This window comes from Anas acuta, chromosome 1, assembly GCF_963932015.1.
Source record: "Anas acuta chromosome 1, bAnaAcu1.1, whole genome shotgun sequence".
NCBI lineage: Eukaryota > Metazoa > Chordata > Aves > Anseriformes > Anatidae > Anas > Anas acuta.
This window is the reverse complement of record NC_088979.1, coordinates 167,338,194-167,362,727: the sequence shown is the minus strand read 5'-3', so window position 1 is coordinate 167,362,727 and position 24,534 is coordinate 167,338,194. Positions and strand designations below refer to the sequence as shown.

General features: G+C 43.0%; 1 long non-coding RNA gene across 1 annotated transcript; it reads left to right on the top strand.

Moving 5' to 3' along the window:
- Positions 1–8,924: 8,924 nt before the first annotated feature.
- On the top strand, positions 8,925–22,035 carry LOC137850292 (uncharacterized). The gene is made up of 4 exons (XR_011092443.1): positions 8,925–9,049; positions 16,901–17,001; positions 20,025–20,093; positions 20,235–22,035. It is a non-coding gene; the product is annotated as an uncharacterized lncRNA (long non-coding RNA).
- Positions 22,036–24,534: the final 2,499 nt, after the last annotated feature.

The window sequence follows — 24,534 nt, the reverse complement described above, 5'->3', positions numbered from 1 at the left end:
CAGGCATGAGCACAGCGTTGCTCTAAGGACAGGGACGACCTGGCAGAAAACGAGACCTCCCCAGCAGCCAGGGCATCTCAGCCCAGGTAGGTGCCTCCCTGGCTATCACCAGCAGCTCCATACCACAACCCCTGGAGCCCTACACTCCCTCTGGCCTAGAAATGATGGCTTTACTTTGCAGTGGAGCTTTGTGGTCTTCCCAGATCCTGCTCTTATCCTCCTCTGGTACCTTCCTTCAAGGAGAACTTCTGCACTGTACAGGGAGATGGTGCCTGCTCTCACTTCAGTATTCCAGGTTGACTCCAAAGATAAACATTGGATTAATTGATGGCATCCTGGGTTAGCTGCTGAGACAAGGAGAGACGTGCCACTCCTTAGAGAGTTTATTCTGATATTTACAGAGATATTATTCCATTGGTGAGGAAAGAAGAGAAATTACTCATTATTCGAGCTATGCTGGCCCTGTGGAAAGAACCTGTCTGGCAGCTGGTGGTCTGTCTTTCACTTAGCTTCTGTACATCATGGCTTGTGGAAAGTAGAGATTCACACCAGGTATGTGCACAGAAAGCATGGTATCCAGCAACCCCTCTATCCTCAATTAACCCTTAGCTTCTACCAGGCCTAGGGGATCTTTGACAGCTGTAATGATATTCTTTGAAGGCAAGGAAGACAATTGTGTGGGCTGAATGGCTTATTCCATAAAGTCTCACTGTCAGGAGGCAATTAGTTAGGCTATTTAGATGTCTAGCTCTTAGATATCTTATTCCCATTGGGACTGATGTAAGCTAAGTGCCTAGATAGCTTATTATGCCTTTTTTTTTTTTTTTTTTCCCCACCAGGTTTAGGGAATAAGGAATAAAAAATCTCTTTTTTTTTTTTTTCTTTTTTAAGAAAACCACCCAAACCCATACCTGTTAATGAAAACATTGCAAGTTGAAAAGCCAGAAGATTTTTCAAAAGAGAAAAATACCAGCAAAATGTGTTTGTGCAAGAAAGTCATTTTTTAAGGTGTCTCTAATGCCCTTTTTCCCTGGCAAGGTATGATTATTTCTGTGTTAATTTCTGAAATGTGAGAAATCCTAAAAGGAGGAAGCAATGCATGGTGATTTGACAGGGGAGAAGGGATATGCTAATGCAAAGCAAATAGATGTAATTAAATTTATGCAGGTCTTTGCAGTGCCAAGGAAAGAAAGGAAAAAGTTCTCATGTTCAGACCATGCTGGGATAAGTTTTGTAAGAAGCTAGCTGTCTAATTCCATCCCTTTGGAGCAATAAGGCTCAAAACAAAACCCAGAACTGCGAAAAGTGAAATGAGCCCAGAGGAATACGGGCGTGCAGTCTGACAAAGTCAATGAGCTCACAGCTGCAGGACGGCCTCTCGCCTGCTGTAAGAGCTGCCCAGAGAGCTTGCAGCATCCTTTGTCCATGCTGGAGAAAATGTGTGCTTGTGCTGAGAGCTGGCTACCTTGTCCTGGGCAATGTTGGGATGTCAGGCGCTCTCCTCTGTGTTACCAGACTGCCAGCCTTTTATCTGGCATGACCCAGGGAGAAACCAGCCCCGAGCAGCTCTCCCAGCTGCCTGTCTGGAATTTGTATGGACATGGGAAGGAGATAGGAAGGATGGAGGATCGGGCTGGGGTCCAGGATACCCATTTTCAGAGCTGCTGCTGCATTAACCTTCCTCAGAAACCAGGAGTTTGTTTCCTCTTGCTTTACCCAAAATAATTGCTGAGGCTCTTAAAATACCTCCTGCACAAGCTAAACAGGGAAGCCCATACAATGCACCTGAAAGAGGGTATGGGAAAATAGGATATAAGAGGAGGTGTTAACAGTTTTATTGGGTCTTAATGACCGGGGGGAAGTTTTATAGGCTGCTGGAAGAAAGAGGTTTCTTTTCCCTGAGTACAACAACACAGCCTTCCCCATCACAGCATGAAGGCCTGGAGCCCCTGGCTGGTCTGCACACAAAAATGGTGTTGGAAACACCCCACTGGGCAACAAAAGGGAAACTCGAGTGGGGATTGAGTGCCATCCAGGTGTCCCATGTGCGATGACAGCTGCGTCCCCATGGCTGTGTGCTGCTCAGTCAAAGCCACGCGTCCCATCGAGGCTTTGTGGGCTCCTGCATGTTGCATAGGCACTCACAGAGTCAACACCCCACTCTGCACAACCCAGATATCACACCACAACACACTGACAGATGTCTGTATATGCACACACGATGTTCGATCTGTTCCTTTTTGCCATTCCAAAGTCACCCACGTCTTTGTAGGGAGGCACTTGGCTCGTGTGTGACATAGTCCTCAACGTGTCCTTTGTATGGCAAGTCCCACAGACACCGTTATCTTGAGACCTGTTAATACCAGGCATGAAGAACAGCAGAAATGCTGTTGCCCTAGCAAATAAAACATGCTTTATGTAGTATATGGCTGCTTATGGATGCTTTGGTCCTTGCCCAAATGCAGATGCAGCTCTTTGTGCTTCATTCAGCAAAGCAAAGGACTCTATACAGGGACAAACTTTCTGCATCACCAAACCAAAGACTGGCCTTCCAGGGGCTAAGGGGAATTAGAGCTGACACTGTGAGGTTAAAAACAGAGGTTTCTAAGGGCAGTATGTATAAAGGCAAATAGCTCCAAGGACAGGCAAGGCAAAAGATTTCTTTTTTTCCTTCCAGGTTACAGTAGCCCTCATAAACTTGCTTGTTAAAAATGTTATTTCTTCCAGTATGCAATTAATAGTCCTCTGCGTGGCTTGCTCTTGCACTGCCTCACAATTTATGAGCCATTTCGGTTTCAGACAATGAAGTTTTGACATGTGACATGCAATGTATGGAACTGCTCTCTGCTGCCTTTGGGGCTAATTGCGCAGATCACTTCGCCAATCCGTCTGGGGCTCAGTTGTTGCTGAGAGCTTCGAACGTGTGCATCTTTTTCCTCGGCAATCCCTTTTCTGCTGTGTGATCTTTTTACGGGCATTAGCTGCCCAGGACACATACGATTTCCTTTTATTATTTTTGGTAGCAGCGGATATTTTCAAAGATGCTAAGAACCAGATCATTAGCTTTGAAGTAGCAGTATGAAGGACTGACATGCAAATCAGCCCTTAACACGGTTTCTCCGCATCTCTGAGGATTTCTCCAGTGCTGGGAAAGCCCCAGGGGACACACAGCTTCTGCATCTGCCTGTGTGCTTCCCCCTGGGCTGGGGACTGGCATCTGGGCTGTTGCTCTGAGGTGGCAGTGGCTCAGCACTGCTGGACAGACGAGAGAACAGGGCAGCTCTTTGCCCTGTCCATTCCCTCTTTGTTTAGCCCAGTGGTTTACTCAGGCACGGCTGGTGATGCCCAGGGAGTCTGCATGCCTTCTTACCTATGTCTGCGATTTTCAAATTTGGATATGCTGGTAGTGAAGGATTTAAGCAGCTGACCTGATTTTCCATATGAGTGAAAATTAACATTAATATATGCAGCAGCAGCAGCTCATGGAGTTCAGATCACTTGTTCACCCACTGAAATGCAGAAATTGCCCTTCTCTGTTTGGTCAGAGGTATCCCTGAGCACCTGGCACTCAGCACCTGATCGCTGATGGGCACTGTTTGCATCAGGCCTGGCGCTGGCAGTGCTGACAGAGAGCTCTCTCCCAAACGCTTCTGGCTCTCTTGGTGTAGAGGCTAGGTTTGGGGATGAGTGAGTGGCATTATTGTTCAAACCCAGGCCGCCTTCCCTTATAGGCTGAAGTGTAGATGAACTTAATATATGTAAGATTTTCACATTATATTTCTCAAAGCAAATACTTAATGATTGGTGATATTATTATAAAATATGTGATAGGCAGTGATAGGGACCACAGTTATTAAAAAAAAAAAAAAAAGGGAGCTCAAAGAGAAAAAAGAATTTCCCCTGGGCCCTCAGTACTTTTGAAGTTTCACTTTAAGACTTTCAGAAGTCACCCAGATGGAATTGACCCTTAAAAAGCATGGGAAAGCCAGGACAGAACAGATAATGTCTGAAGTTTCCTCTCCAATGGCAAGGCCCCTTGTTCACAAGGGTTTTCTTAAGATAATTAGAGGTTTGCTTTTGTTTTAACTTCAAAGGGCTTTATAAACTTAGGGAGGGGCTCAGGAGGCCTGGAAATATTCACATACACTCATTTCACAATCCATAATCAGACTTATCCTCTCCATATGAGAACCTAGCCATTCGGTCACCAAAAGGGAATAAAATGAAATTAGTTTGGAAAAATGCAACTCTTCACCCCTGCAACAATATTTGTAGACAGTTCTTCAGTGGTTTCTCCTTGTTCTGGTGTTATTTGCCTCTGGAGTACCCAGTGGTCCCTCTCTGTTCCCATCGCGGGAGCATTTCTGTGAGTGATGCTGCAGCATTGCTGGAACCAGCTCTGCTGGGAAACACCAGCCCCTCACATGACAGAGGCAAGGCACTCTCAGAGGGGTTTTTGCAGAAAACAAAAACAAAAAACTCGAAGAGGCTTTGAGGTTTTGCCCTGGCAGGGTCTGCATAGCTTCTGTCTTGGAGAGCTTAGGCCATGCTAATGCTGAGTCCTTTAAAAAATGTCTCCATCCTCATTCGCCTGTTGTTTGGGCTCAGCTGCTGACTGAACCGAACATGGAGAATGAGGTGAATGAGTTAAGCTTCATTAATAACAGATGATCCCTGTTATCTGTGTAAAATGATAAGACTGAATTGTCTAGCTGACGCAATAGGAGCTGCTTAAATCACTCCTATAAACAGCAGAGCTTAGAAAAGTGCAAGGAGTACAAGCTATTCTGCATTTTAATAGTTTGTCTTGGTGTGTAATTGGAAACTAAAAGGTAAAATACACAGTGGAAACCCAAATTCTGCCATGTGAGCAGTAATGAAACAGAAGCATTTTCCTCAGTGTTCAATGTATAAAAAATTACCAGAAGGAGATTCCTCGGTCTACCAGAAACAGCGAGAAATGAAGAAGTGGGGGAGGAAACCTACCTCACTTCGTAAGGAAAAGAAAGAAATGGAGAAATAGCCTCATGCTGTGGTAGAACCTGGTTTTGCATTGTGCAAGAGGCATGTTTTCCTTTGGCTTTTACAGGAGCCAAACCTTTCTCCTCATCGGCACTCCGTGTGCTGGGCCCATACCACCTGCCCTCCACCTATGCTGCTGTAGCTCATGCTTGGATTCAGATTCTGCTTGGGAGCAACCAGGTTTGGGATTGCTCTTACCAGAGTAGGAGGCAGTGTGTTTAGCCTAACCCATGCCCCATTGTTTAATAGGAAGGCCCCAAGTACACACAGAAGAGCAGAACAGGCTTGGACCTTCACAGACCACCAGGCCTCAGCCACCACCTCCCCTTCGTTAGTAGGGTGGCAGCCTAGGGAATGTAGGCTTTGAAACCATGCTCGATTTATGTTTAGCAGACAGCAAATTCATAGTAGCATAATGAGCACAGGGTGCTAGGAAAAGCTGGAAGAAAGATGTGCCTCGCCCTAAGAGAACTGGTCTGTATGACAAGGGCAATGCATGTCAATGACACCTGTGGGTGCTGGGGAACGAGCCTGCCCTCTGGTTAAGGATTGTCGGGGAATTGCAGAGTCTTTCTCCATGCATTATTTATGAAGACAAGTGCACAGCAAACGCTGCAACGCTGGGAAGCAAGCGTAAGGCACCGAGAGCAAGATGCCAAGTGTAAGATGCCATGTGTGAAGGGAATAGCTGAAAGAGCAGTGACTGGGGAAGAAGTAAAGAAAGGTGAAAGCAAAGATGTGTAGTGGAGTTGGTTTTAATTCTGTAACATTAATAGTGGCCCTTTTCGTCATAGGTTTTTATGTTGTTCAAACAGATGGAAGAGAGAAATGACCAACTGGCATGCCAATGAAGACCAATACAGTAAATGATTAAGCAGAACATTTTAATTCTTTTTTTCTGTATATTTACTTCTATAACTACAGATATAGCAACAAAACTCGGTGACAAGACACAGAGATAACATGATGTGATTATGTTACAACCATAAGAGACAAACATACGAGACAAACATTATTATCCTGGGGCTAGCTGTAGCTTCCTGACAACGGCGTTGCTATTTTCATTACATGATGTGATACCTGGATGCTACAGAAACATCTTTTTCCTCTGGGAAGACTATCCTGGTGAAATACCTTTTTTCGGTATCTTTACTATCAACAGGTTTTAATTTCTACAGAGCATGTTTTCTGATCCCTGCTCCTACAAAATGAGTCTGACTAATGTAGCCAAATAATATTGCAGTAGCTATGAATACAGAAACATTTCTCACCACTTCTTAGCTAATGCAAGTATTTTTTTTCATTGCTTATGACTAATTGTTGTTGTGTCAAAAGCAGTAGACAGGAAAATTGGTGTTTCTTCCAAACATATCATTACACTCACTAAAGTAATGAGGAATACATCAGTTATTTTTAGGTCATCATTTTTGTCAGGGAAAATAGCAACCTTTTTTGAATAAACTGGAAATCATTATTGCTTCCACTGGGATTCACGCTGAATGCACTAATTATGGTGAATTCATTTGGTTCTCACAAGGTTACAACTAAGTAATCTCATGGAAGCTCCGTTACAAATTGCAGTGGGCCAGGTTGTCCCAGGGCCAGGGACTTGTCTTTTGGGTGTGCCAGGCTGTCTGTGCCCTGATGGGGTGCTGGCAGGAGGGCAAACCGAGCTGGGGGGATTGTAAAACCCACAACCTAGCAATGCCCTGGCTCTCATGCCCTTGGGTGACAGCAGGACAGGCACCCTGGGGCTGGGTGCAGCTCCTGCCCTTCTGTAGGGGTTTGGGGCATCTTTGGGAGCTTAGAAAAGTGCAAGTAGCAGAAGTTATTCTACATTTTAACAGTGTGTCTTAGCATGCACAGGAGCGCTCAGGGGCTGCCTTTCCGAAATAACTTCAAGCACAGGCACAGCCTCAGGAAATTAATCTGCATGAACTAGAGGTAAGTGTGTAAAATACCTCATTAAACCACAGCAGGCTGCTGCGCACAGACGTGCACTAGGCTCTCAATGAACCAAGCCAAGGCTATGTCAGTCCCAGCTAGGAGCACCACAGCACAGCCCGGGACGTGCAGGTATTTTCCCTCGTGCGTGCTGGCATGCAGGCAAGCCGGCGCTGGATTCCTCCTACACGTTCCTCAGCTACAACATCAACCTCGGGCTCTCCTGCCCCAGCATGTCCTGGTGACACACTGCCACCACGGCCTGTGGGGCTGCACAAGTCCTGCCTGTGCTGTTAGCATCCTCTCCCTTGGAGTGGCTCTGTGATCTGTGAAGTGAGGACTCCAAAATACTCACCTACTGTGGGAAGGGAAGGGAAGGGAAGGGAAGGGAAGGGAAGGGAAGGGAAGGGAAGGGAAGGGAAGGGAAGGGAAGGGAAGGGAAGGGAAGGGAAGGGAAGGGAAGGGAAGGGAAGGGAAGGGAAGGGAAGGGAAGGGAAGGGAAGGGAAGGGAAGGGAAGGGAAGGGAAGGGAAGGGAAGGGAAGGGAAGGGAAGGGAAGGGAAGGGAAGGGAAGGGCCCTTCCTGACACCATCCTCCATTTTCCCTGGGTATTAACAGCATCATCTGCAGAAGCACACCTGATTTGCCAGGTTTAGAGAGACAATAGCAACCATATCTTTTTTTTGGAATTTTTTTTGGATTTTTTTCTGAAATCTCTTTGCCTTGTACAGAATTAGGCAAAGGCTGTTCTGCTTCTCACAACATCCTTAGATAACTACTGTATGAAACATCCTATATGGGAGCAAATAATTTTGCCCGTCAAAGGCAGTTAAATGTTTGAAACTAGGAATACTTAATGAAATACTGACTTTCCAAAAACAGCCTTAGGAGAACCAACATTTTCTGTTATTCTCCATAAATTAGAAGATTTGTTTAGCTTTCCTGATTACTTTCACATTCTGAACTAGCAACTACTTGTCTGATCTAGTGCAATAATATTTTTTGAAGCAGAAAACATTAAAAATGTAAATCAATTGGGATTGTTATTTCTTTAGAATAAATATCTTGGCACTCACAGAAAATTATATCTCAGGTGTTTATTTAATTCATACCACAGCCTTATACTTTGTTACTTTTAAAAGTTTAATGGGCTAAGAAGTGGTTAACAAGTCTTGTTAGACTTTGTCCATTAACTCTGTAAGCATCTGTTAGCATATCAGCCTATTCTTCAAGGTGCCATGGATTTGGACTTGGTGTGATGTTTCTGAAGCCTGCTGTGTTCTAAGTGAAATGGTCATAACCAAAGTATTCATGTTTGCTTAATATTTTAGACCAAAAATTCACCTCACAATGTGGTTCCCACTGCAGGCCAGGAGAGTGGTCAGAAGATAAGGATGGATTTCACTGCGGTAGACAGAGAATTAAAATGAGCTACTGATTCAACTTAATTTAGCTGAAGGAGAATTAATTTTTTAAATAATGAAACATATTGCAAATTGATTAATGCTTCCCTGAAGCTCTCTTTCTTTTATCTAAGTTTAGTGTTTGGAAGCTCAGGGCTGGATTTTTCTTTCTCTCCCTTCAAAGCTCAAAGCAGAAATAAATGCAAGTCCACATTAAGGACTCTCTTCTGTGATCACCAAGCAGTTGTGTTTCATAGACCCATCTCCTCTGCTGCATCAGCCATTATATCTCAGTATTTGGTCATTGGAGACCAGAGAGGCTCTCCCAGTGGTAGACCCAGTACATAAAAACTGAACTCGTCAGCAAGCATTGGGCCTCAGGAGCCCTGCTGACTCACATGCCTCTGTGGGCACAGCAGGATCTGCAGGGGATGCTTCACAGTATGGTACCTGGATACCATAAAACTCCGCAAAGCTCTTTGAAAGACAACCTAGCACTTTTAATGTTATTTATTTATTTTAAATTGTTTTTTTTTTTTTTTCTTTTTGTAAGTACCTATGTTTTCATGTTTTACAGGCTCAGGTGGGATGGCTGCATTCCCGGGGAAATAAGCCTATCTGCATTAGCCAGCACTCGGATCCAGGAGGCATTGTAAAAGGATCAGCATCAACCTGTGAGAGGTTTGTATCAGCTCAGACACCTTTAAATACGTGAATTAACTCAACTTCCACATTTCTTGGATGCACCACATTCTTGCAACTAACGGTGAAGAGGCTCTGCGCAGTTCTTGGAGCAGCTTCAAGGCTTTCAGCAGGGAAACCCACAGGGACTTAAACCCTTAAATCACATTGTGACTTCTGAAGATGTCATACTGGGAAATGTTAACATAAAACTGGTAGAAAAGGTAGCTCCAGAGCACCTCCTGCAGCATACAAAGGCTGCCCCACTGTGCTCTGCAGCTGCCCAGCACCAGCTCCTGCCACTCACTGGGCTGGCCATTCACATATGGGTCTGTGCCCATTTGGTAGTCACCAGGTTTTCAGTCTTGTTATCCACAGGTATGCATGGACCAAAAGGCAAATAAGAAATGCAGAACCATTGCTGGTAGGCTGAAACCCACTATGCAAGGATCTGCACCTCAGCAGGAAGTCATCAGCCTATATTTTATTACTTATAATCCAGTGCCTTCATAGCTTCAGGAACACACAGTCTTAGAGAAGAACATCTGGGTGAAACCTTGGCCCTGCTGAATTCAACAAGGGCTGTCGCTGTGATTTTCTAGGTCTTTATACACAACACTGCTTCATTCGCTTAAGGTCAGCTGGATTGGTCTGGCAGTTTTATGCTTGCACAGTAACACAAGGAGAATGACAAAGCTGAAGAGCTTAATGATAGTTAATTCAAAAGCACTTGTTAAGGCTGAACACAAAACAGTATTTAGAGATATAAGAAGGTGGATTAATTTGTTGGAAGAGGTAGAACTATTGCAGTACCAGAATAAGTGTATTTTGAAATAGTTTTTCAGCAAATTTTTGTTCTGGAACAAAAAGAATATTTATGTGTTTTTAAATGCTTTATGTTATGAACCTGCTCTCTGCATTAATTTTCTCACAATTACATGTAATGATCTCTCATTTTTGCATCATGAATAATAAACCCTCTCAATATTCTTCCTACTTTTGCTGGACATACAGGAACAGTTGAAAGCCTTATTGCTCTCTGGCAGAAGCTGTATGTTTTTTAACATCGCTTGCTCGGTGACTGGTGCCCCATTGTACAACAGGCTGCGAGCTGTGATTTGTCACCCTGTGCTCTGCCTTCGCTCAGTGAATGGAAATAACCAGCTTCCTGATGTTCATAAGGGACTGCAGAGATGCCTGCATATGCATAGCTTCCTTTTCGTACGTTTAACTTCTATTTTAAGGAGAAGATATATATATGTATGTAGTGAAAGCTGCTAAAACTATCAAAAAGGAAGGACTGACACAGCCAGCTTTAGCCTAAAAGCACCAAGTCCTCAGTCTCCACCTAACAACTGGAGCATTGCCTCCCCATAGACATGGGGATGTGTTTCTCTGGATAGATTTAGCAACCTGAAATAATCACACGAGGTGTACAAAGACCATGTTCTTACCAGGTTAAACGCAGCCAAATGGAGGCTCACTTCAGTGGGAGGGCTTTTTCTGCACCATCCTAGAACTTTCCTTTGCTTACACATTTCACTGAAATACTGCTTTTAAATCAGTTCAGCTTGGTGTTATATGTAAAAAGGCATGTGACTGGCTTTGCTAGCTTGCTGCAAGAACAGTGCTAGCAATCATAATAAATGGACTGTCTTGTTCAGCTGAGAGATGCCATTGTATTTTCTCCTGGCTGCTGCTTAGAGCAGAAGGAAAACAGGAAGGGCTGAAGTCTGCAAAAGCAGAGGCAGCAAGAGGAATACAGCTTGCTCCTCGAGGTAAATCAGAAGTGTAAATTGCACCTTTTCAGTTTATTAAGTACTAATTAAAGGTTGCAAGGCTGGCATTCTTCTACCAGACATGTGGTGCCAGGGATGCAGCCACCCGTGTGCCTGGAGTTTGATTGCTATCCTGTGATTACACAGAAGCCAATTGTGGCATTTTCTTTTTTGGGTAATGCTGTCATTTGAATAATAGATCATCAGCATGCCTTGCTGTGGTGATCCATTATTCAAAAGCAGTTACTGTCCAGGAAAGATGTTTGACTGCTTGAGAGAGCTGACGTGACACAGAGGTAGTGTGCCTGTGTGCTCCCATCCTTGTGGCCTGAGTGACAGCAGAAGAGGGAGGAAAGGGGCCTGTCTCTCCCCTCCAAACAGTGGGAATGAGCTGATTGCTGGTACGTTTAGGCAGGATACTCCTCTTTCTGAATGAAACCATTGCCACTGGGTGCACAGTAAATCTTGATGCAAATGCAGGTTAAAACCAGACATATTCTGAAATGCCCTTCGCAGAGTGTATTTTTTTCAGAGAATTGGCTAGCTCGGAGTTGGCTTAAAAATTATCAAGTGAGCAACAGAGGTTAACAGCGTGGGTCAAGGGGATGGAGAAGGTTCCCTGCTGACACCTAACAGGAGAGCAAAGTTTGCCAGGTGATGGGGGCAGTGGCGATAGGGAAGGGGAGTGAGCACTGAGGAGCTACACCAGCAAGGAGAAGCATCTGTGCTGGGGAGAAGAGGTTTGCCAAGGCCAAGGAGGAGCACGCTGCAGTGCCCGAGATCGGAGATGATGAGAGCCCAAACAGGAGTTTGGTCTGAAAGGCCAGCTTAGCCATCTGGAGCCAATTTAATCTCTCAATAAAATGCTTTCCTCCCACAGTCCTGCCAGGAGAAAACAATAGTAACATAGCCAAAGTCTTTTTAGTGCCAGGGGAACAGATCTGAGATCAAGGGTGGTGAATTGGGTCATGCACCATATGATCTGCAGGCGTCAGACACGGGAGCTGGCTTACGCTTGGCTGTTCCCTCTCCGTCGTGCTTTGTGCAGTTGTTTGTGTTGCCCTACAAAGGCAGCTCAGTTTAAACAATATTTTACCCATACTCTGCCGATGTTTACAACGAGCATGTCCCAGACAGAGAAAGATGTACGGAGGAGGTTCCTGCTAAATCCCAGATGAGCTAAACACACAGCTTTTTGGGCATCTTCAGCATCACTCCAAATAACTCCACTTGACTGAACTACAGAGAAATAGAAGAAACATGAGGCTTACTGATTTTCTTTCAATGTTTTAAAGATTTTGCTTCCCCTCCCCTAAGTTGCTTGTTTAACAAATACCAAAAATATTCCTTCCTTAGTGAAGTATGGGAAATGTTATATGACAGGTTGATTTTTCAATTTTATTGAAAAATGCAAAATGCAAAATATTGGCAAATCAACCAAAAATGTAGGGGAGAAAAAAAAAAAAAAAAAAGGAAAAAAAAAAAACAAACGTTAATTTTTAAGATGTTTCAAACTGTTTTCCCTTTCCGGCAAAGCTGAAAATGTTTAAAAAAATGTTTGAGGACAGATGAAATTGGCTCACAGTTTCAAGCTTGCATAATAACACAAAGAGAACGGTTAGGCTGAAAAGCTTAATGACAGTTAATTTAGAATCATTATTTCGCCTGAGTATGAGATAGTATTTAGAGATAAAAGAAGATGGAAGTTCTCAGAAAATTTATGTGCTGGGAAAATAAGCCTAGGAAACGCAAAACTGCAGTGTGAGATTCCCTTAACAGCTGAATTGCAAAAAAATGCATCCCAGGGACATTGCAGACCCCATGGTCACGTCTGCGTTCCTCTGTATTAGCTTTATAATTAACCAGGCCACAGTAGCAGACATCAACACAACGCTGTTCGTGGGGCTGGCTGAATGCAAGCCGCTGCGTGCAGAATAGCATCATGTGGCACAAAGTGTAATTTCAGAGAGATCCCTCCCCAGGTGGCATTCCTTAATATTACATCCACTTTGCTTAATTATGCAAATGCTACAGAGGTTTTGAAAGGAAAATCTGGACTCTCTAATTGTGTGGACTTCCTCGTCTATATTCTCCTCCAGTCATCCAACTGTAATGCTTGCAAGACTCTTGGCTGTAGCAGTTAGGCTGTGCTAATTGTGTTCTGCACACAGAAATTACTGACTCGTGCTAATTTTGAAAGAGACTGCCACATTTTTGACAATCTGGGTTTGAATTGAGGTAATGAGTACATAAATAATTAGTCCATACGTAAGTATTTTACTCCAAACATACATTAGTTCTAATAGTCTTCTAAAAGATCAGAAGGAAATAAAAACAAAAATAAAAATAAAATTGCAAATTTTGAAGCAAAAAATAATTTTGAATTAAATAACTAGAAATATTTCCTTTGAAGTGTGTGGAAAAAAATCATTTTTTTAAAAAATTTTGTACTTAAAAACAGTACAAATGAGATATATCTGTGCAACAAATACATTTGTTTTTCAAAAATTGTCATTCAAAAACATGTTTCCCACGTCAGTTTATGAAAAAAAGCCAAACAAATAATATCAAGGCAAGATATCTCCAATCCTACATAGCAATAAATACGCACAAAGAAACCCAAACATTCTGGAAATTGTCTTGCATCTCACATCAGGGGGCTGATGACTACCTGCAAATCAAAATACAAGCAGCATCAGCCTATGTCTGAATTACTTTGAGGTGTTCGGATGGAGGGTTTGATGCCAGCTCACCTTCTGTCACTACATGTTCCTGAACGCAAAAACAGAATCACTCATCTGAAGGTAAATGGACAGACAGTCACATACTTTGACCTCTCACTCCATGAGTTTGTTAATGGCTGCTCTTGTAACCACAGCTGCCTGCATGGTTGATCTTTTTGCCCGAAGTATCACTATACCGTGGGGTACAGAAACAGGAGGCATTGTCATCTTCGACAGATTTTCACAACTAGGTGATTATAAATTGACCTCATCCAAGAGATTCGGTCTTGGTTAGTGTCTGACTTTCCACTACGGCTCTTGCACATCACATCAGGAGGAGAGAAGGAAAGAGTGTGATAGGGAGAAAGCCCAAGTGAAGCTGCTGATGGTAGCAGACACAGGCAGATGGAGAAATTTGTGTAATATCACAGCAAACCAGCCCTCCAGCAAGAGAGAGGATTAATTGCCGAGTACATGTACACAGTGACTAATGGCAGATAATTTGGAACGAAGATGAATTGTTTCCCTAGCATGTCATGCACACTGGCCGCAGAGCGCCTGCCCAGCTGGCCCCGTCCTGTGGGAGCCCTGCCAAACAGCCTCCTGGGACCATGTGGAGGATGGAGGGATTCTTCCTTCTTGTGCCCCTTATGACTTCCAAAGAGCTTGAAGGACGTCCATGTCTCCGCATCTAGCTATGACTCTCCCGAAGGGTATCCTGTATTATGAAACTCTGCACTTCCCTGGGTAGAAAACTTTCACATTTGAGGGATCTGGGAAAATGGAAGAGCTGGCAAAGGAACAAGAAAGATCATTTCTAGAGAAGTTCAGTATTCATTCCTTAAGGATCAGTTGTCTTTAAGGAGACGGGGAAGCCGCGAAGCTGTCACCGAAACATCTGCTTCCACCTCGGCAGGGTCCCTGCCTGAGCCTGCTGGGTGATGCATGGCGGCAGGGAGGCAACTTTCAGACTCACATCTGTCACAGCTAATACTAAAAATGACTTCTCTGCAGAGCCTTGGTTTCCCCCCGACTTGCATTAGTTCTGCCCTTGCAGGTTTCCTCTCACTTCAGTGAAACTACTCCCTGCCTATATGGTGATCTTGGAGGAAAGGAGGATCAGGCCTTGGCCTCCTATAAAAACACTCTCATCATGGAAACAGCAGCATCTGCTATTGCTAAAATTGCCTTTAGAGGACTAGGAGCTGTTCTTTAGAAAAATGAGGAGTCTTCTCAAAAGAATGTCAGAGCCTGGAGTCTCGGCCAGACAGATCACTAAAGATAGTTTGTGCTGAAACTGCAGCAGCAAGGAAGTTGCAGTATATGTTCCATAAGCTTAATCATTCAGAAACTTTTCATTATTTTTTACACAATATTTACATCAGTCTAGATGTCTTGGGTGGCTTCTGGTATTCAGAGAATCTCTCAGCTCTCTGCAGGCAGTTGACCAAAGCATCCAGGTGGGTTCTGAGTATCTCCAGAGAAGGAGACGCCACGACCTCTCTGGGCAACCCGTGCCAGGGCTCTGTCACCCTCACAGAAACGAAATGCCCTCTCATATTCATATGGAGCTTCTTGTGCTTCAGTTTGTGCCAGTTGCCTCTCATCCTGTCACTGGGCACCACTGAAAAGAGTCTGGTTGCAACCTCTTGATACCCTCCCTTCAGACATGTATATGTATTGATGAGGTCTCCCCTCAGTCTTCTCTTTTCCAGGCTAAAGCCTGAAAAGATAACAAGTGACTCTGGTCCTGACATCATAATTCCACAAGAACTTGTGTCTACCTCATGAAAATTGTAAAAAACTGAATCGTTGCTGGTAATCCCATTTGAAAGACTATGTAGTAAATGGGCATGTAGCCTAGATTATTCTGTTCCTTTTGGAGATGGTTCTTGCAAGTTGGGAGTGGTGACAGAGAAGATTGCTTGGGCTCTCAGTGTAGGTGTGTGCTCAAGTGTTGGGCCTATATTTGTCCTTGCCACCTCGTTACTTGCAGTAAGCACTGCACTAGTTTTCACAGCTGAAGGTTTGAAATTCTACTCTTGAACCACAAATGTAAATACCAAAGAAAAATAATATGAAGCAGCAAAGATGTCAGGAACTTAGAGGGAAAGAGCCTCCGAAGCACTAGCATTATTTTATATGTCCTTGATGAGCCACTAATTCCTTGTTTCACTTGACCACAGGGATGTATGAAGAGTTAAGTAAATTAATGCATGATAGCTATCAAATACAAATTTTCATGACCGCCATGTATCCATCTGATCTAATAGCACAGTTGCAGAATGTAATTAGTAGCTCTATTAGCAGCAGTCTACATTTGTCAAATCATCATTACCTCAAAATTGTCTTTATATACACATCTTATATAATCATGGAGGCCAGATTCTTGTATGGTTTCAAACCATCAGTACAGCCTTCCCACAGGGGCAATCCTACTGGCTTCTTTGTTGCACATCAGGAGGTAAAGTGATGGAGAGCACAAGTAGAGATGAGCATTTGGCCTTAAGGACTATGTAGTGCTCTTGGTTGCCTACACAAGATGGAAGTGAGTGAAAACACACAGATATAATATTGATGCAAATACCTCCTTAGCCCAAATTGTTATGGGTCTCTGCACAAGAGCTATGAGAGAAAAAAAAAAAAAAAAAAAGAAAAGAAAAGAAAGAAAAAAAAAAGTAAGGATAAGGAGATTAGAACAAGAAAAGAGGCATGTAGCAGTGAAGAGATCAGTAATCTGTAGTTCTTAGTTCAGAACTTAATCAGGTGCACAAAAGATTATTTTAATTTTAAGCAAGGACTGGACAGATCGTTGATAAGGACTGGTTGTAATTATGACTTCTTGTGAGTTAAGACTTATAAATTAAAGCTTCTAACTGTGCTACTTGCAGAGCTGTTTGATCTGTATCCAAATGTACTGCTGCTGCATTAAGACATGAGCTTTCAATGCAGTGGATAGTTTGATAGCTTCACTAAGTTTAAAGCTGCAACAAAAAGTTACTGCTTTTTAGTGTCATTTGCTACTTACAGCTATTGATGGATCCCATATATAAGGCTATCAATTCTTAGGCATGAGTACTCCAACCAGTATTCATAGAAAAATGTAAACCTTTCCTTTGTAGTGGTAAAGATACGTTACTTCGACATGTAATTTAATTAACACTTTAAGTAATGTGAGGTTTTCTGCTGAATGAACTTGGATGCCTGTCTTATGGTTTAATACCATGCACAAGCAGTGCCAAACTCTGCTCTTGGGTTTATAATTTCAAGCTAGCTGGCACTTACTGCATCTTGCTGAAATGAGGCATCTAATTAAGTGAAGCATGTACTTACCCTGATTTCCTTTCCAGTCAACGGAGAGAGACTTCAGTGGACTAATTAGCCAACTGGAAGATGCCTGTGTCCCTTACTGATGATGGAGCATGTGCAACATGATCAGACCCTGAAATAGGTGAGATGAATCTTGGCCATTAACCTCAGATGTCCTTATACACCTTAGGATGGACCACGGCCTTTACTATTTTGAACAGTTCACTTGCAGAGTATTGATATGTTCACAAATCCAGTCAGAGAGTACTCAATAAAACAGTTAAAAATTCAGTGTCTTTCTTGTGAAAAAGACAATAGATCGAAGTTGGGGTTTGTTTTTTCTCATGTTGCTCCCCACACAGCTGGCATTGGTAACAGACTGCTATACATATTCTTCATTCTTTGTTTTACTTGTTTCTTATAAATCTAAATTAAAAGTTATAATCACTTGTGAATTTTGAATTCCTATTTTACTGACGAGGGGAGAACACATGCAGTTTTATCTCAGAGAGCACAGTCGGGAACCAGGTCATAGTATGAAAACCTTGAGTGTGCTCTTTCAAGGCAGGATGTCAGCATTGCATCAGTGATCACTTGGTGCATCTAGAAGTAGCATTTTTCACTAGAACCTGACAGACAGGAAAGAGAAAAACCTGCATGAATAAAAGAGACTCAGCTTGTGCTGGAAACTTTCACCAAGAGTTAATAACATGCAAAGCATGATACTGTTGGCAGAAAAATAAAAAAAATAATGCTTCACTTGATAAATAAAGCTTGGTCAATCCATCAATGAAGTACTCTTCTGCTCAGTGTATCCCTGTCTGTCAGGTCAGTCTTTCACAAGCAATTGTATTGAGGCACCCCACTGACTCCAAGTCCTTTCTACAATACAAGGCTTTGGGATATGGCATATTCCCTTTGTCCAAGGAGGAAACAATCTATCTTAAGGAGAAGCATGGCCTTGGTGGCCCTGACAGCCGGAAAAGTCTGCACACCCAACACGAGAGCTGGGCAGGATACAGCCCGGGAGGTGGCACACATCATTTTCATCTCTTAGTGTCAGTCACAAGCTCGGGCAGAGATGTCTCTGCTCCTTGTCCTCTCTTGTGCTTGACAGGTTGTCAATTGATATATAGTGAGGTTTGTGTTTGTCAATTGATATATAGTAAGGTTTGTGTTTTGTGATGCAGGCTTGTCTTAACGCAGAGCTGGATTGCAGTCTCCACTAATGACTCATAGTCACCATTTTCCAAGAATCTTCTGCCATTTCCTCTCTGGGGCAGGTTATGTTTGGCAATCCAGAGGTGAGCAGATCTAGTCTTCTAATACCTCTAAATAAACCAGTCTCGGGGTTAGAGTGAAGTTGATTCTCATGCCTGAGCCAGTTGTTTTATGGATTTCCTGACTGGAAGAGTTTCATTGTGCAGTCTTCGAAAGTTCCTGTCTGAGTATTGCACATAATATTTCTTTCATTTAATGCTTATAGAATAGGCCAAGTTCATAAAATTTAATAGTGCCATTTGCAGAGGTCAGCTACATCCTCCTCCTCTACCTCCCCCCCCCAAAAAAAACAACAGAGCAATATTATGCAAGTGAAAAGATCCAACTATGACAATCAGTAAAAACATCTCCAATAAAACAGGTATCCCCAAAATTGATGGCAGATTGCAAAAAGAAAGGCAGAGTTTTCTCTAAGCTAAACATACAAAGCCATTATTTGATTTTTAAAAATAAACTAAAGCAAGAAGGACATTTCTGTGGGTATGCAGAGCATTCACCAAAACTTTTAATGTTTTTGAAAAGTCTCCTAACAGCATCGAGTTGCTTGTGAGAAAAATCTTCATATGTGTTTTGAATTTTATATTGTTGGCTCTCTATACGTTTGTTTTTGTTTTTTTTTTTTTTTTAAATCCATATCCCAAATAATTTGGAAAGGTGTTTTCAAACAGATAATAAAGTCCTTAAAATGTTGGATAAAATATTTATGTACAGATGAAACACCTAATCCTGTCTTTTCTTTCCATTGGCAATATGTAGAAGTATTGCCATTTGTATCTACTTTTAGTCAGTGAAAAGAATGGAAAATATAAGATGTTGGAGATGGTAGAAAGAATTAAAATCAACTATTTAAATATTGATTTTGCCCTGTACTGCTCTCATGTTTTTGACTTTTAATCAAAAGTGTTCTCTTTCCCTCTGATCATATTGATAGTACACGGGGATCTGTTACATGTGCAAAAAACCACCCCCATCTACGTATTGGCACAGGTGTACGCACCTCTTCAGGAGTAATAATGCAACCATCTGCTGTGTGGAAATGCCCAGTATTCTCCCAGACCTAGCATTTGTTGATGTCAATAGGAACTATGTTTATATGTGAAGGTGACAAATTTTTGGTTTAGGAAAATTAAAAGTGAGGCTTGCTTTCTTCCCCCAAACTGGAAGACCAGCACATACCCACTGACAAGTGAATCAGAAACCCACAGCAGGCTGATTTATGAATGGATAAGAAAAAAAAGGTACTCTTAGAAGGAAGAAGCATAAAAACAGCTGATGCTGAAGGACAGAGCAACACTTCTCCAAGTATGGACTCCCAGCATCTGGCAATATTTGCATTATTCTTGGAGCTGCTCCTGGCCATGACGTATCAGGTTACTTGCTGCAGCTGGAACCAACTAGTATAAGATGGTATGCTAACCAGTATTTAAAATGCCAGATACGTCGGCTGGTATTATGAAATAGGTTTATAGCAGGAACTACTACATTCTTTTCCTGCAGTACTGAATTTCTATTTCAATCACTAACAGTGTGGAGTTAATCAGATAATGTCTTCATACTGGCTGGACTTTGATCCTGGGAACTCCCTGCAACGAAGTAAGACTCCAAGAGGAGAAACTGATGCACGTGAATCAGAGCATAGAAACTGTTCCATTGATTAAAGGTGCCAGGAAATGATAATAATAAGCCTCTATACCTAGAGCTGAAAAATAGTCCTGTACATAAGCTTTCTCTCCTTTTTTTTTAAAGGGAGACTTGTCAGGACAGACTCAGAGGAGCTGAGGTAGTTTCTTCCAATAGGAAAAATCAACATAGTCACCAAACATGATAGCAACCTAGAGATTAAACCTCTGAAATGTGAAGCACGTGTTTATTTCTATTTTACAGTGTTGATATAAAGAAGTAGAAGAACAGTTTGATATGAATGATCTGCAGAGAGTCTGGAATGGTGAACAGGTAATGAGAGCAAATCAGCAATCTGATAATGGCTTATCACTTGACAGTTGTTTTATTATATAGCCTTTCATCAGTGAAATGAGATGCCTGTCTAGAAAGCTACATTCAATAGAATTTGCATTAACCTCTTGTTTCTCACAGTTTCAGCAGAAAAAGAGAGGTCAGCGTGCATAAGCCCTGCCTCCACCTGCTCCAGATCAACCCACTCACCTTCTACCTCTACAGACCTCCCTCACCAGGCCTTGCCTGATCCATTTGGAGTCTGCAACAACCTGCTGGTATCTCTTTTTCCAGCCTCCAGCTGCTCCTGTAGCTCCGGTCCCAGATCCCACTGCCAGCATCCATGCCCAGGCTCCCTACCCCATGCCCACCCTACTGAGTGCGTCTCATGGTCCTTGGGCCTGTCTCCATGGCAGGCTCACCATGAGGGGTATGGATACTTGCCTATCTCCTCTTCAAGGCAAATTACAGCAAAACAGGCTTTAGGCAGGCTGCCAGGGCTGCATATTTTGCACTCTTCACTCTGGGTTTATTGCTGATCAAAGCCGGTTGTCAGTACAACAGCCTTCACAAGATCGAAGTGTCATTTGGGAAAGGAAGTGTGTGTTTTTAACTCAAACCAAAGGCTGACAGAGATGGCCTCTTAGGGTTGGACACAGATGTTTCGCTGGGCCTTAGTCCTTTACGCTGTCCTGCAGAAGTCAGGGGGCCTGGAGTTCCTCATTCACTACTGTTGTATCAGCGCTGAAGCCTGGAGGAGAACACCTCTGGTCTCCCCAGGCCGCAGTTCCTGACAGAAAAACTACAAGTGGTGTGGAGAGACAACACACAGCTGCACCTCAGCACTGCTGGTGCAGCGTGAAGGCTTAGCTACCAGTGTGTTACACAGGACCCATGTTCGTGCTCGGTGTGATTTGGGTCTGGCACCAGGACCCTGACAGAGCCTCACCGCCTGGTCCAGCTACAGCCTGGGTTTGGCTTGCTCAGGTTGCACATCCCAGTTCCCAAAGAGAAGAGAGGCTGCTCGGAAAGGGACAGTGGCCAAAGTATAAGAACACCTAATAGTCTCAAAAATGGTTGTGTTTCAAATCTGCCTGATGTTCCCACCGTCGGTTATATAAACACAGCAGCGTTGTTATTGTAGGGCAGGCTATTTTAAGACAGACAGACTAACAGAGTTGGATTTCAACGTTCAGAGTCTTATTTTTCCCATTGCATATGTTAGCTCCTTTTTTTTTTTTTTTTTTTTTTTTTTAATGGCTTGACTAGAACTAATGTCTCGCACATATTCCTTAGGGAGGGATGCCAAGATGAACTGTGAAAGACACTTGTTATTTCACGCTCTTCTCCTGTTACTTTGGGTGAATTTGGTCATGCCAGTCAGGCTCAGATTCTTCCAAAACAAATTAATCAGATGAAATCTGTGGTGTCCTCCACCTTTTAAGAAGCAGGCTGCAGAGATGTCAAACTGGACGAATAAAACTAGTGATCACACTTCTAAGGATTGTCTTCTCTCTGCTCCTTCCCTAGTAAAACAGGGGAGCTTAGGCTCTTCAGCAAACTGACTTAAAATCCGTGGACAAAAGCACTACAGAGCAAGTTTTAAGTGGTGTAAGACTTAGCTCTCAATAAAGAATTTTATTCCTTCCCAATGAGACTGCTGTGCTGTCATGTAGATTGCCATCATTAATTTGTTCTTCAGCTCTTTCTCATATATGACTTGGTTTTGACTACACTTGAGAGTAGAAGAGATTTTGCAGTGGATTCTTTACTAGGACTTTAATAATTTAAACTCCCTGAGAATGAGATTCCTTTCTTTGCTTATCCTTAGCATCCCCCCCTTCCCCGAACTTTTTTTAGGCTAAGTAATTTGATCTCCCATTAGTCCCTTCTCGTGGCCTGAAACTTCCCTCTTTCATGTCCCCCCTTGATTTTTAACACTGTGTAGATTGTCTGAAGCCAGCAGCAAGCTGCGTAAGTTTTTCATTGCTGGCATTTCTTCTTCAAAGCAGCATTGCTGTGGCTGCTCAAGACTCTGCTAGCAGAGAAAGCTTTTGAAATACATGAGGCTCCACAGCATGGCCAAAGTAATGATGAGCATAAAATAAAATAAAAAAAGAACTGTTTGTTTAAACTGTTGGTAGCGACCATATAATTAAAGAGATGACAAGGTCTGGAGTTTGTTTGTCTTTTCAGAGGAAGTTGCCCCCACACTGGCTTCTGTTTTACTACAGGTTGGGCCAAATATAGCCCTGCTGCTCACCCAGTGACTGCGCTGTTATTGCTTCCCAGAGGGATTTGTTTCTTGTGTCCTGGCACAGCATAGGCACAGGCCTGCTAACCTGCAGCTCTCTGCTGTGGTGGAAACGTGAGATTATGCAGGCAGAGCGATGCTTCCCGGAGCAACCCTGGGATGTCCCAGCTGGAAAGCTGCCCAAGGACACTGGAGTCTGCACGAACTGAGAGGCAGGTTTGCCCCTTCCCCAAGGGGTTTGAGTGGTGTTTCAAGAAGGCAGGTGAGACCTGAAAGCATCCAGATGCCATCTGGATAACCCCAAAAATTGGGAGGCTGAGGTCTCTGGGTCTCCATGATCTGGGAAAGCTGATGGTGAGCACTTCTCGTGCAGGGCATCCTGCCAGCAGCTGTCCTGCTTTGTTCAGGGACAGGTAAGCATAGGCAGCAGGGGCCTGTGGCCAGAGGTTTTGTTGAAATGCCCAAAGGCTGGACCTCCAGCTGCCAGACACAGTGGTGAAACCTTCTGGGCAGTGAGAGATCACCACAGCCTGCTGCCAATGGCAATGAGGACCTTCGGATCACGTCCAAGGACAAATAATCTCCAAGTAAGCAATACAAATAGAGCAAAGAAATGAGTTGATCTGTTTCATCCCATCTGTAAATACACAGAATTACTCAGTTACTCTGTCAGGTAATCCTGCCCTGCATAGAATTAAGTTTGTTAGCCACTTTAGTAAAGCAGCATTAGCTAAAATGAGAGAGCATTATATTCCATTTATCAAGCTAATCTACCAGGCTAATACGATAATCTTGGAATGAGAATTTGTGGAAGATCTCTAGGAAGCTGGGTTTTACTTTCTTTCTTTTGCTCTTTTTCTTTTTTTCTTTCTTTTTTTTTTTGGGGGGGGGGGTGAAGGGTGGGGAGGGGGTGGGGGGAAGTTCTGGGATAAATACATGAAACATCCAAATACTGAGAAATTATTGGAATAAAAAAGGATTAGTATACAACAATACAGCTCCATCTGTGGAATTAAGAAGAACTTTACGGTTTCAAAATGTGCAGTTTGTTACTGTTACTCAGATGCTTTTTTATACTGCATTTCAGAATGTAGCCAGGGAAGATTAGAGAATTGTGCTAATAAAAGAAGAAAACTATGTGAGATTTTGTGAGTGCAGGAGAATAAAAGAGACGTGGATTAAGCACCCTCTTGCTTGTTCATGAAGGTTTCCACAGTGCCTGCTCTGCACTGCAATACCTGAGAAAGTTGCCAATACAGAATGCAAAGCCCAGATTTGGAGGTTGTTTATTTTCTTTATGGGGTTTGAGTCGGGTCTAGGTGATCAGGGGGCACAACATGGTCTGTAACAAAACACAAAGGCATTTTGAGTTCAATGAAATCTGGAGGGAACCACTTTCATGACAAAAGGCACCGTGGAGATACAGATACCTCCCTCATCAGGCTTTGCCACAAGCAGGGAAATACAGTGGCTCACTTGGCAAACCTCTTGGGTACTTCCTAACACTTGTCTTATACTTTCTAAAAGCTGCAGCTATGGGTAGATTTCCTCTTGCTTAAGCTTTTCAGGAAGAGACACTTGCAATAGTCTATGTTTGCAGCTTGGGACTCGACCTAGAGGGCGTGAGAGCTGTAGAGGGCCTCCTCCTCCTGGGCATCTCCTTTTCCTCTGTGGAGCAACCCTTGACAGCCATCGTAACCTTCAAGACAGCTTTTGGTGGGCTAGAAACCACCTGGCTAAATCAATCCTTCCTTGAATAACTGAATGTGGGACCTGGCAGGGAGCTAAAAATTGTATTGGCCTAAAAATTATGTCTATGACTTTTTTTTTTTTTTTTTTTTTTTTTTTTTTCTAGCTGGTACAGTGAAGTAAATACTCATGGAGGTTGATTTATCTGACCCGACTAGATAAGACAAATTGCCCTCTGGCGGAGCCTGTTCCTCTCCAGCAGAAAAAAAAAAAAAAAAAAAAAAAAGGAAAAAAGAAAAAAGTCTGGGGTGAGCAGCAGATGTTTTGTCTTGTCATCTCCTTACAGCTTTGTGGAGGTATCAGGATGTCTTCATTACGGCAAAACTCCATACCTACACTGCTGGTACACAGCTGACCACATGTACAGAAAGCCACTTTAGTAATGTTGTGCTTCGGTCAGACCACTTAGGCTAATATTTTCCTTTTTCGAATGAACAT